The sequence below is a fragment of the Solanum dulcamara genome, chromosome 9 (genome assembly GCF_947179165.1).
Source record: "Solanum dulcamara chromosome 9, daSolDulc1.2, whole genome shotgun sequence".
Taxonomy (NCBI): domain Eukaryota; kingdom Viridiplantae; phylum Streptophyta; class Magnoliopsida; order Solanales; family Solanaceae; genus Solanum; species Solanum dulcamara.
This window is the reverse complement of record NC_077245.1, coordinates 54434838-54445377: the sequence shown is the minus strand read 5'-3', so window position 1 is coordinate 54445377 and position 10540 is coordinate 54434838.

Here is a 10540-nt window from a genome sequence, read left to right as displayed (position 1 = left end):
TCCTCTTTGATACCATCAAAGTATATTATACTTTAATGGTATCAAACAATTTCTTTTTATACCATCACAGTATAATATACCCTAATGATATCAAGAAGGAAAAGACAGTATTTCAGCGAAACTGCTTGTTATCATCAGAGTATATTATATAGGCAAAACCCATCGGTGGCCCCTTAAAATTGGCACCAAGTTTCACTTAGACATCTTAACTGGGCGATGTTCACTTTAGACACCTTATGTAGGGACCCGTTGTGTCATTTTGACACTTTTTTAACAATCAGCTAAAATTATAGAATGTGTAACACACTCGCGAATGATCTGGCACTACGGCTAATTAAAAAGGAACACGTGGCATTTGAGTACAAAATAATATTTTAAAAAATACATTATAGGGAAAAAAATTAAATTTTAGCCACAAATAATTAAAAAAATACCTATTTCTAAACCCTACCACAACTACCCCACTCCTCCCTCCTCCTTTCTTCCCAAACTTTCTCAGCGCCTCTCGAACCCCCAATTTATTCTCTGCTTTTTTTTTTATTTTAGAATTTTCATTAAATTTAGATTTTCACTTTTTTTCATAATTATAATTGTTGGATCTAAAGAAAAGAAAAGAGAAGAAGATGATGGTGGCTGCGATTTTCAAATCTAAAAAAAAATTAAAAAATTCTTACGATAGTGATAAAATTAATGGCGATGATGAGAACAAGAAATATAAAATAGGGGTGTTGGTATCCATTTTTCAGGCAAAAAAAGTGGAAGGAGGTGATGTAGATTTAGAAAAGCAATACAATGAAGAAGAAAAAAATAGCTTAAAAACGGATTTGAATAAAAAATTCAAACTCAATTGAAGGAGTTTAAGCTTGAAAAAATGGTGGGAGATGGTGGTTTGAGAAAAGGAGAACAAGAAGAGAAAATAAAATTAAAATGGCTAAATAAAGTCTTTCACGTGCTATTGTTGAGTGTATCACACTCATTTTGTCATGTCAACAAAAAATGTCAAAATGAAACAGCAGAACCCTACTGAGGTGTCTAAAGTGAACATCACCCACTTAAGGTGTCTAAGTGAAACTTGGTGCCAACTTTAAGGGGCTACCAATGGGTTTGGCCTATTATATAATCTCATTGTATCAAATGCGCTAAATAGTTAAAAATAAGGGGTATAAAAGAAATTGGGTATTCAATGGTAAATAATTTTCTTTTTGGGGATATAACAATAATTATCCCTTTATTTTTGAGAAAACTACACAAAATAGACTAATTGTGAAACTATTTACCCATAGTGAACCCAACCCAAATTATTTACTCTTAATAGACTCATGACCAAAATTATTTACCCTCTTACCCCACTTTCTCCCTTTTAATTTTATATGACGTCACGCTGACGTCAGCATCACTACTCCTCTTTTATACCATCAAAGGATAATATACTTTGACGGTATCAAACAGTTTCGCTGAAGCACCGTCTCTTCCTTCTTGATACGATTAGAGTATACATATACTTTCATAGTTGCAAACGTGTATTTATACAGTGCCCCTTCCCTTGTTCATCTTTGATACCATCAGAGTATATTATACTCTGATGGTATCAAGCAATTTATCATGCAGTTTCTTCGTGATAGCATCAAAGTATAATATACTTTGATGGCATCAAGAATGAGAAGATAGAGTTTCAGCGAAACTGTTTGATACTATCAAAGTATATTATATACTCGCATGGTATCAAATGTACGAAATAGTTAAAAACAAGGGGTATGAAAGTAATGGGGTTACGAATGATAAATAATTTTCTTTTGGGGGTATAGCAATAATTATCCTTTTATATATATATATATATATATATAAAGAGAGTTAATTTTTGCAAAATCTGGAAAAAAATATTTTCTTCTATTTATTTTCTAAATAGCCAAGAAAATTTCACTAAGGTCAAAATTACATAAACTTACTTTGAATTATTGATTCATTCATCAAATTATGCTTAATTTTAAATAAACCTCTTGAAATTCGCTATTTAATACTAGTTTTTACCCCTAGACATATCATATTCTCCATGGGTGAAATAATAATTCTCCCTCGTCAACTTTGAGAAATACTCACTCTCTCGCTTTATGCCTAATTAACTTTTAAATGTCTATTTTATTCTTACATTGTCAACTTTTTCTTCTTCTTTTTTTTTACTTCTTCAAAATCATAGTATTTTTTATTAAAATCTTATTAAAACTTTCCTATAAAAGAATATAAATTTTGTCCAAAAAAGAAAAGTGAGAAATATTGATTGACTAAATAAGCTAATGTCATTCTATAATGAAACAAATGAACAAAATAAAAAATTAATTTCATTTATTTTAACGAAATTTATAATGTGATAACCTTATAAACAAATTATACAAAAAGTAACCTATTATATAAGTCAACAACATTGAGACGAACACTGCAATTGATAGTTGTACAAAAATAACATGTATTGTACTAAAAACTTGGCATGATTCTTGGCAATCTGCTTAAAACATATATTGCTCTCAATATGCAACCCTTTATTTTCCCCTTTTTTTAGGTTACACGTACATCCTTTGAGACATTTGTTTCCTCCTTGCTTCTATTTTCAGTTCTTCTTCTTTTGCTCTTCACTCGATGATTCTTTTATTTCTTTTTGTTTCTTTCATTCATCACTTTTAATTTTCAATTTTTATCTCACTTTTGGTATTCTTTTCAGAAAAAATTGTATGTCATTTTGAATTTTTAATCGTGATTCAAGCTTTGCTCTAGATATAAACTAACAGGTAATCTTTCTGCTTTGGATTTTATCTTCCTCTTTCGATATCTTAGATGATATTGTCATGATCCAAAATCGAGTGTGATGTCACCTGTCTTATCATATCTAGATAAGTAAGTCTAAACAACCCTCAACAAGGGTAAATGTGGAAATAAGAGAGAAATAAATAACAAAGGAACATTACACAAGAAAATTCAATGCCATATATAAAATTATCTCCAAAATCTGATATCACGTGTACAAGTCACTAATTAATAATAAAGATTTAAAAGAAATACAAGTGTGAATGTTTTCATATCTAAAATAGATCAAGTACATAAAGTAAGAGTATGTGACGCCTGCCGAAGCAACTAGCAGCTACCTCACGTACTCCATGATGCAAGCCTCAAATTCTGATGCATGGAGAGATCAGGATATATCGGGCTCGTGACCTACACAAGTATAAAAAAGCAAGGGAATGGGTACCAAAACAACAATGGTATTCAGCAAGCATCGTTGATCCTAAACAAAGCGGTGACGAGCACCCTAAACTTTGGCGCACCATCCAAACCTCCAGTTACTACAACCTGCATAGATATTAAGCAACCAGCCTATTCTAACATATATAATAACTATTAAAGATAATACGATAGAAGTACTCAGCAAATAAGCAAAACCATCTAATTCTCAACAATATCAATAACGAGGAGAGGGGGGATTTCAAGTAGAACTTACAAGAGGAATCAACCACCAAGATAATAATCACTCACAAATATTAATCAATGATAATAAGGTGCAATTACAATACAAATATCATAGAAAGTGATGCATGTCTGTCATATCGATACTCACCTGTTGCACGAGCAATACGGGATCTATGGGGGACTCGCTAAGTCCATGTACCAGCCAAAACTATTTTTCAAACGGCATAATAACACTTGCCGGAACCATTTTCCATCGGCATAACATTTGCCGAAGCCATTTCCCATCACATAAGACTCATCGGAATCATTTTTCATCGATATAACACTTGTCGAAACCACTTCTCATCGATATAATAAGGATACTGATCTTCTCACAGAATTTCAACATATAACAAGTGTACAATATCAAATGCACAATGAGAGGATGACAATTTCCATTCAACCAATCAACCATGTCACTCATGGGCATAACACCAACAAGGAAATCTAATAGTCATCCAAACCACACTATCACGACCCAAGCTAGGCTATTGGCGTGACACAGTGATCGGAACCCCGAAGGACCCCAACCAAGCCTTTTAGCATACATCACATATATAAGGTAACTTAAACATCAATTAAATCATAAGTAAAAGATAATCCTCAATGAGGTCTCAATAAAAAGAAAGTATAAAGCAACATGTCCGAACAAATTTGAACTACAACTCGTGATAGTATAAACCATGCCTCTACTTTAGTCTAGAAGGGGGCATAAGACAAGCTTCTAGCTCACTCATAATAAGAAATAAAAGCGTAAGAACAATGAAAGTATAAATGTCTCAGCCTCAGATCTTGAGGACTCACCAATGATAAGAGAATAAAACTTAAACTCTAGCCACAATTGGGAGGAGCGTGATCGTCGGAACATTTTGATATAATGTAGACAAAAACTATATGTTAATACATGAAATGCACTAAGTACGTGAGAAGCATACATGAACAATGACAATATTACATAAGCAATATGAGCATGGGATCCATAACCAAATTCTTTCAAACATGAGTAAAATTCAAAAAATTTAAATAACATCATAACCATGTGGTCAATGCATCATAAAATGCACATAAGAACTTATGTAATAACATATACCTTTGTGTGGGATAGGACCTTAACTGACACTTAAGACCATGCGAGCTATAACATGAAATCCGATTTAACTCCCACATCGAGAAGAGAGAGGCTACTTGCCAAGGCAAACTCTGTGAGAACATAACATCATGAGCTATACATGGATCCACTAGCTAGGTTGTAATGCAAACCTATGCGGGCAACGTAGTTATGAACTAAGGGTTTCTACAAGGATTCCCTTGGATAGCTACTTGGGCTACCAGACCGAACCCCACCTTAAAGTCCTCTCGGTGCTTAGTGATTATCTCAATGAAATTTAATAAAACATAATTATTAATATCATCATAAAAATAGTCATAAGAATAACTCATAAACATGATTGATTCATATAAGAATGAGAAAATCTTTCAATCCTTATCAATCCATATAAGACCCCGGAAGTTAAAAAGTCGTAGGAAAAAGGTTCCAAGAAAGTTTCCCCCAAAACCTCAACTTTTTGGTACCAAGTGATGACCACGAAGGCCATCACGGGCCATACTCCTCACCACCGTCCGTGGTGAGTTATCGTGGTAAGGCCATGTATTGGGGGGAGGCTCACGAAAGGGACCACGGCCAGTAGTACCCACCACGGACCATGGTGCCCTCTGTTGTGGCCAACCCACCCAAGTCCAACCCACCTTTGAGTTCCTAGCCCAAGTTCATCACCACGATGATGACCAAGGCCGGTATCGGCCATTACGGGTCTTGGTAGAATCCGTACAGGTGCCGGAATTCAGTTTTAAGTTGGAGGTATTTTGGTCATTCCCTATATTCTCATTAATGAATGTGGAGGGTTATAGGGAATTATTCTAACCTATTAACTACCCTGAGCTCCCCTAACTCTCTCATTCTCACCCAATTACTCAAAACACAAAATCTTCTCTCTAAAGTTTTCTCTTAAGAGTCTTCTTTTGTAATGATCCGTTAGGTCGGTTTGAGCACTAGAACTATTTTGACTTTTCTCATAAAATTTTAAATAAGAATTTTGAACTATTTGTTTAACCATGGTTATTTAGTGGAAGGGTATTCTTTTAAATAATTAATTTATGTGGTGATTTAATTTTTTATAATTAATTATTAATGAAAGACAATAATTATTTTAAATAAAAGTGGGTCATATCCACTACTCCCTTAAAATCCATGTAACTAGGTTAGACAATAGAAGTAGTTATTTTATAGTCTGTATTTTTTAGGGGAAAACAAAAGACGTAGGAAAGTAAATGAGAACTACCTGCAGCTGCAATGTGGACCAAAGAGTGCTTCAGGTAAGCATTGAACTTAATATTATTTTGGATATTTTAATAATAGAAAGTTTCCTTCATATTATTAAAAAATGTTTGTTGCTGGAAATGACAAGCTAATAATGACAAAATAAGGATATATTATTGGCAAGAAAACAAAAATGACATTATTTTGTTCCACTTATGTCGACTTTCCATTGCTTTGCATATCTGCAAAGATTAGTGATTCAAGTTCTATGTTCCTTTTCTTTTTAATATTTTTTTACGGATAACCATTAATTTGAGACTATAATTTGAGTTTAAGTTTTTTTAGATATTTAATCAGAAAGAAATAGTAGGTTGATAATATGTAAAGTTTCCTATAATTTGTTGGTGATTTTATAAGTTTTTCGTAGTTAAGTTGGTCTTGACATGTTGATCTATATATCATTATTAGGGGTATGGTATAATACGAATATCATTACATTTATGATATTGGAGAAATTGAGACTTAACCCTAGGCGTGAGATTTAGGTAATTGATTATAGATTTGTGGTGAGTTTTTGGGTCCAGGCTAGACATATAGTAATATGAGTGTCTACGGACTCGTTTACTTATGAATAATGTATATTTGATAGATTGGGAACATTCTGAAGCTTTGTGAAAGGGAAAAGAAAAATGTTGAGGATCTGTGATACGTGTTCGGTATTCGAGATATGTTAAGGCTTTCAGACTTCGTTGAAGGATGTTTTCTAATTAAAGATTAAAAATTGAAATAGCTAATGGGAAAGGACGAAAGATGGGGGTCTCATACCAATGGTGTGATGAACATTGGTACGAGTACCGGTGTTATAAAGAGAAGTTTATTACCATAGAATGAAGGATTGTAATCTGAGAATGCCAAAGCATATGGGCATTAGTTGATGTATTATTGATTTGGATTTTTGGTATGATTGTGCTTGTTATTTGAACCTATATATTTGCGATAGTTGAGGTGCTTATATGTCATACTGATATTTGATTTATTGAGATGCATCATCATCTCTTGTGTTGTTGATATAATATTGTGCACATGCATTGACATGAGATTGAGTATGAGTAAAGGTCTGAATGCAAAGGTCATCTGTGAGAGATCGTTTTATGGTTATAATTTGGGCACGTGGAGATTGTCTATGCTGGGGATGATTTGATTTGATGACAGTGCATTGATATCATCCGCAAAAACATATGGAGATTGCCTGTGTCGATATATGGACCTCGCGAGTTCCCCATGGGTCACAAACTCTCAAAGTATTTCCAAGAAGTATTGTATATATACGGTTAGGGCTGGGCATTCGGTATTCGATTCAGTATTTTCAAAGTTCGGGTTCGGTAATTCAAAGTATATACCAAATACCAAACTTTCAAACTTCGGTTCGGTACTTCGATAATCGGTAAATCAAACTTTAGTTCGGTACGGTATTTGGTAATACCATATTTTTTTAATAGTTAATGTACAATAAAAATTTATTCGCATGTAATATTTACATTAACCTAAAGAATACATATCTTAACTTATATTTTTATTACTATACTATAATTAAGTAATATATGCATTTTAACTTACTGAATACCGAAACCGAAATTGCTCTGAAACCACATTCTACGGAGGAGAAATGATACATCATAAACAAAGAGAAAATAATTTATGAATAGATACAGAATAAAAATAATATTACCATGTAATAAAAATGATGAAAAAGAGTGAAAACAAAAATCTCTAATATATCACACATAATTTTTATACATATGTTTTTCTTTGAATTTTCCAAAAATTCTACATCACTGCACTAATTATTAATTAGTTCCTGCAAAGATATGAAAGAGTTGAAATCTTTCATTTTCAATGTAACTACCAAACAGTTTATGTAGATAATTGACGTGGTGAATCATGCAAAGTGAAATTAGAATTCTTAACCAATTGCATAAATTTGAAATTAGAATTTATAATTTTTACATGTACATGAATTTAAATTTTAGCAGTTATCCATAATGTACGTATTTGAAAGTGTGCATATAGTATGCTGTAAACGTGAGAAAATTGAAATGGAAATAGTAAAGAAAATGAAAAAATGGGATAGTTTCCTCTTACTAAACTCTTCTCTTTTTGGTATTTTTTCTTCTTTTTTTTCCAGTTTTTTTATATTAAAAAAATTGGTATTCGGTATTTCCCGAATACCGAATACCAAAATCAAAATACCAAATTTTATATTTCAGTACCGAATATCGAACCAAATTACTGAATATCGAAATACTGAAATAGCCGATTTGGTTCGGTAATTCGATTTTTGATATTTTATGCCCAGTCCTATATACAGTTATGAGGTTACTTGGTATTTGAAGCATATCATCTCTTGGTGCTGCATTGCATCTCATTATCTACATCATTTTTACTTGATTATGTGTTAATTTGATGGTTGAACATTTTGTGACATATGATTATCCCTATTTTGCTGAGACTTTGTTGATAAATATAATGTAGATTTATAAAATTAGAGACTGATTTTTTATATAATTTCTCACTACTTCTTCGTTGTCGGATAAGACATACTGGGTACACATTTTTTCGTACTCATACTGCACTTTTTGCACTCTTTTGTGGTGTAGATTCAATCTCAAATACAGTGCATCTCATGGAGTGTTTTGAGTCGAGCTTGGGTTATCTTGAAGTTGTGGTGAGCTGCTTGGCTGTTCCATGGCCCACACCTCCCCTATATTTATTTATTCTATTATTTTAGTATTCAGATAGAATATTTATTATGTCTAGACTGGTCATTTTAGTTTCATATTTACATCTTATTTAGAAGCTCTTGTACTTATGAAACCAAATCTTGGGTAATATTTTAGCTTTCCACATTTCATATTTATGACAGACTTAGTGTGTGGATATTCTACTTGATGCTTGTCTTCTTACTTTATTTATTTATTTAAATTGATAAAATATTTGGATTGGCTTACATATTAGTTGGGAACATAGGTGCCATCACGACTTGTGAATTTGAGTCGTGATAATTTGGTATCAGAGCTCTAGGTTCATCGGTCTCCTGAGTACAAGAGAAATGTCCGGTAGAGTATTGTGGATTGGTATGATGACGTCCATACTTATCTTCGAGAGGCTATAGGATATTTAGAAAAATTCTATTTTTTTATTCCTTGTCGTGCACACTTGACTCCGTTGGAATTCTAATGTTGTTGTCTTATTCTATCACAGATTGTGAGGACTCATGCAGATCAAGAGCCTATTCTTTCACCTGCTTCTGGGATCACTACACGAGGTAGAGGTAGGGGCGAGGTCGAGGTCGAGGTCATATTGTAACACATGTGGAAGGCCAAGTACCGATAACCACCCTGGTGCATGCTGGGGGAGTATGTCCAGATGCAGATGTGATTCATGGGGATGTGCAGGATCATGTTGAGAGGTATGGACCAACTTAGGATTCACCTGGTTTTATTGCCACTCCCATACTTCAGGATACCTTGGTTTGTATAGTAAGACTCTTAGAGGGGATGGCTCAGGCAAAAATATTGCATGTCACCTCTGATGGCTCACAGACTCGTATTGGAGGTCAGACTCTAGATCAGATGGTTGCTTTAGGTTCTCAAACTCTAGGCACTTAGTCAGCTGATGCTATAGCTCCCCATTTAGATAGTACAGGTATTGCCAGGGGTTCCATCACATCTGGCTAATAGGCCTGCCATGACCACTGATGAGCAAAAGATGTTTGGAAGGTTCAGGATGATGAATCCTCCGATTTATAATGGTGACTTAAATGAGAATGCGTATGAATTTATAGTCAACTGACATGAGAGGTTGCACAACCTTGGATTAGTGAAGTCTCATGATGTTGAATACACAACATTTCAGATGGCTGGACCGGCCAAGTAGTAGTAGAGGGATTATATTAATAGAAGGTCAATTAGATCGTCTCCACTCTCATGGGCTTAGTTTACTCAGGTGTTTCTAGATAAGTTTGTTCCACACAAGGAGAGAGAGCGCAAGAGGATTGAGTTAGAGGGTCTGCAGCATGGGGGTATGTTAGTTGTTAAGTATGAGGTTAAATTTCATGCCTTGGCTAGGCATACTTCGATGATACTTCCCAACAAGGCTGAGAGAGTGAGAAGTTTTTTCAAGGGGTTGATTGTTCCGATTCGTAGGAGAGTTTGTTAGGTTTTTGCTTCAGGTGTTCCATTTCAGAAAGTAGTAGATACTATCAAGGAGTTACAGATGATTGGATGTGAGGGAGTAGAGCAGCGTAATGGTAGGAGGACCCGCCATTCAAGTGATTATAGTGGTGCTCCGCCTAGGAGTCGAGGCTACTCAGGGAAAGGTTATAACTCTCTGTAACATTCCTCAAAATCCTCAGAAGTGACTTAAAAATGTCTTGGGAATAGGTCGCTTGAGCAACACATTATCCTTACCTTTTTGGCAAATTCGAGTCCAGAATATCTATTGGGGGGACAAAACCTGCGGAAGAATAATCTCGGTGAATTTTTAGGATCCGTATATCGAAAGATAAATTTTTCAAGAAATTGTGTAAAACAGTGAGGTGTGTAGAAGCATCGTGATGCGGACTTTGGTGTGACTTTTTGTCCGAATTCAATTTTTAAAGTGGGGACACTTTGGACATTTTCCTAATTGTTGGTTAATAAATTAGGATATTTTTAGGGTCTAATTCTA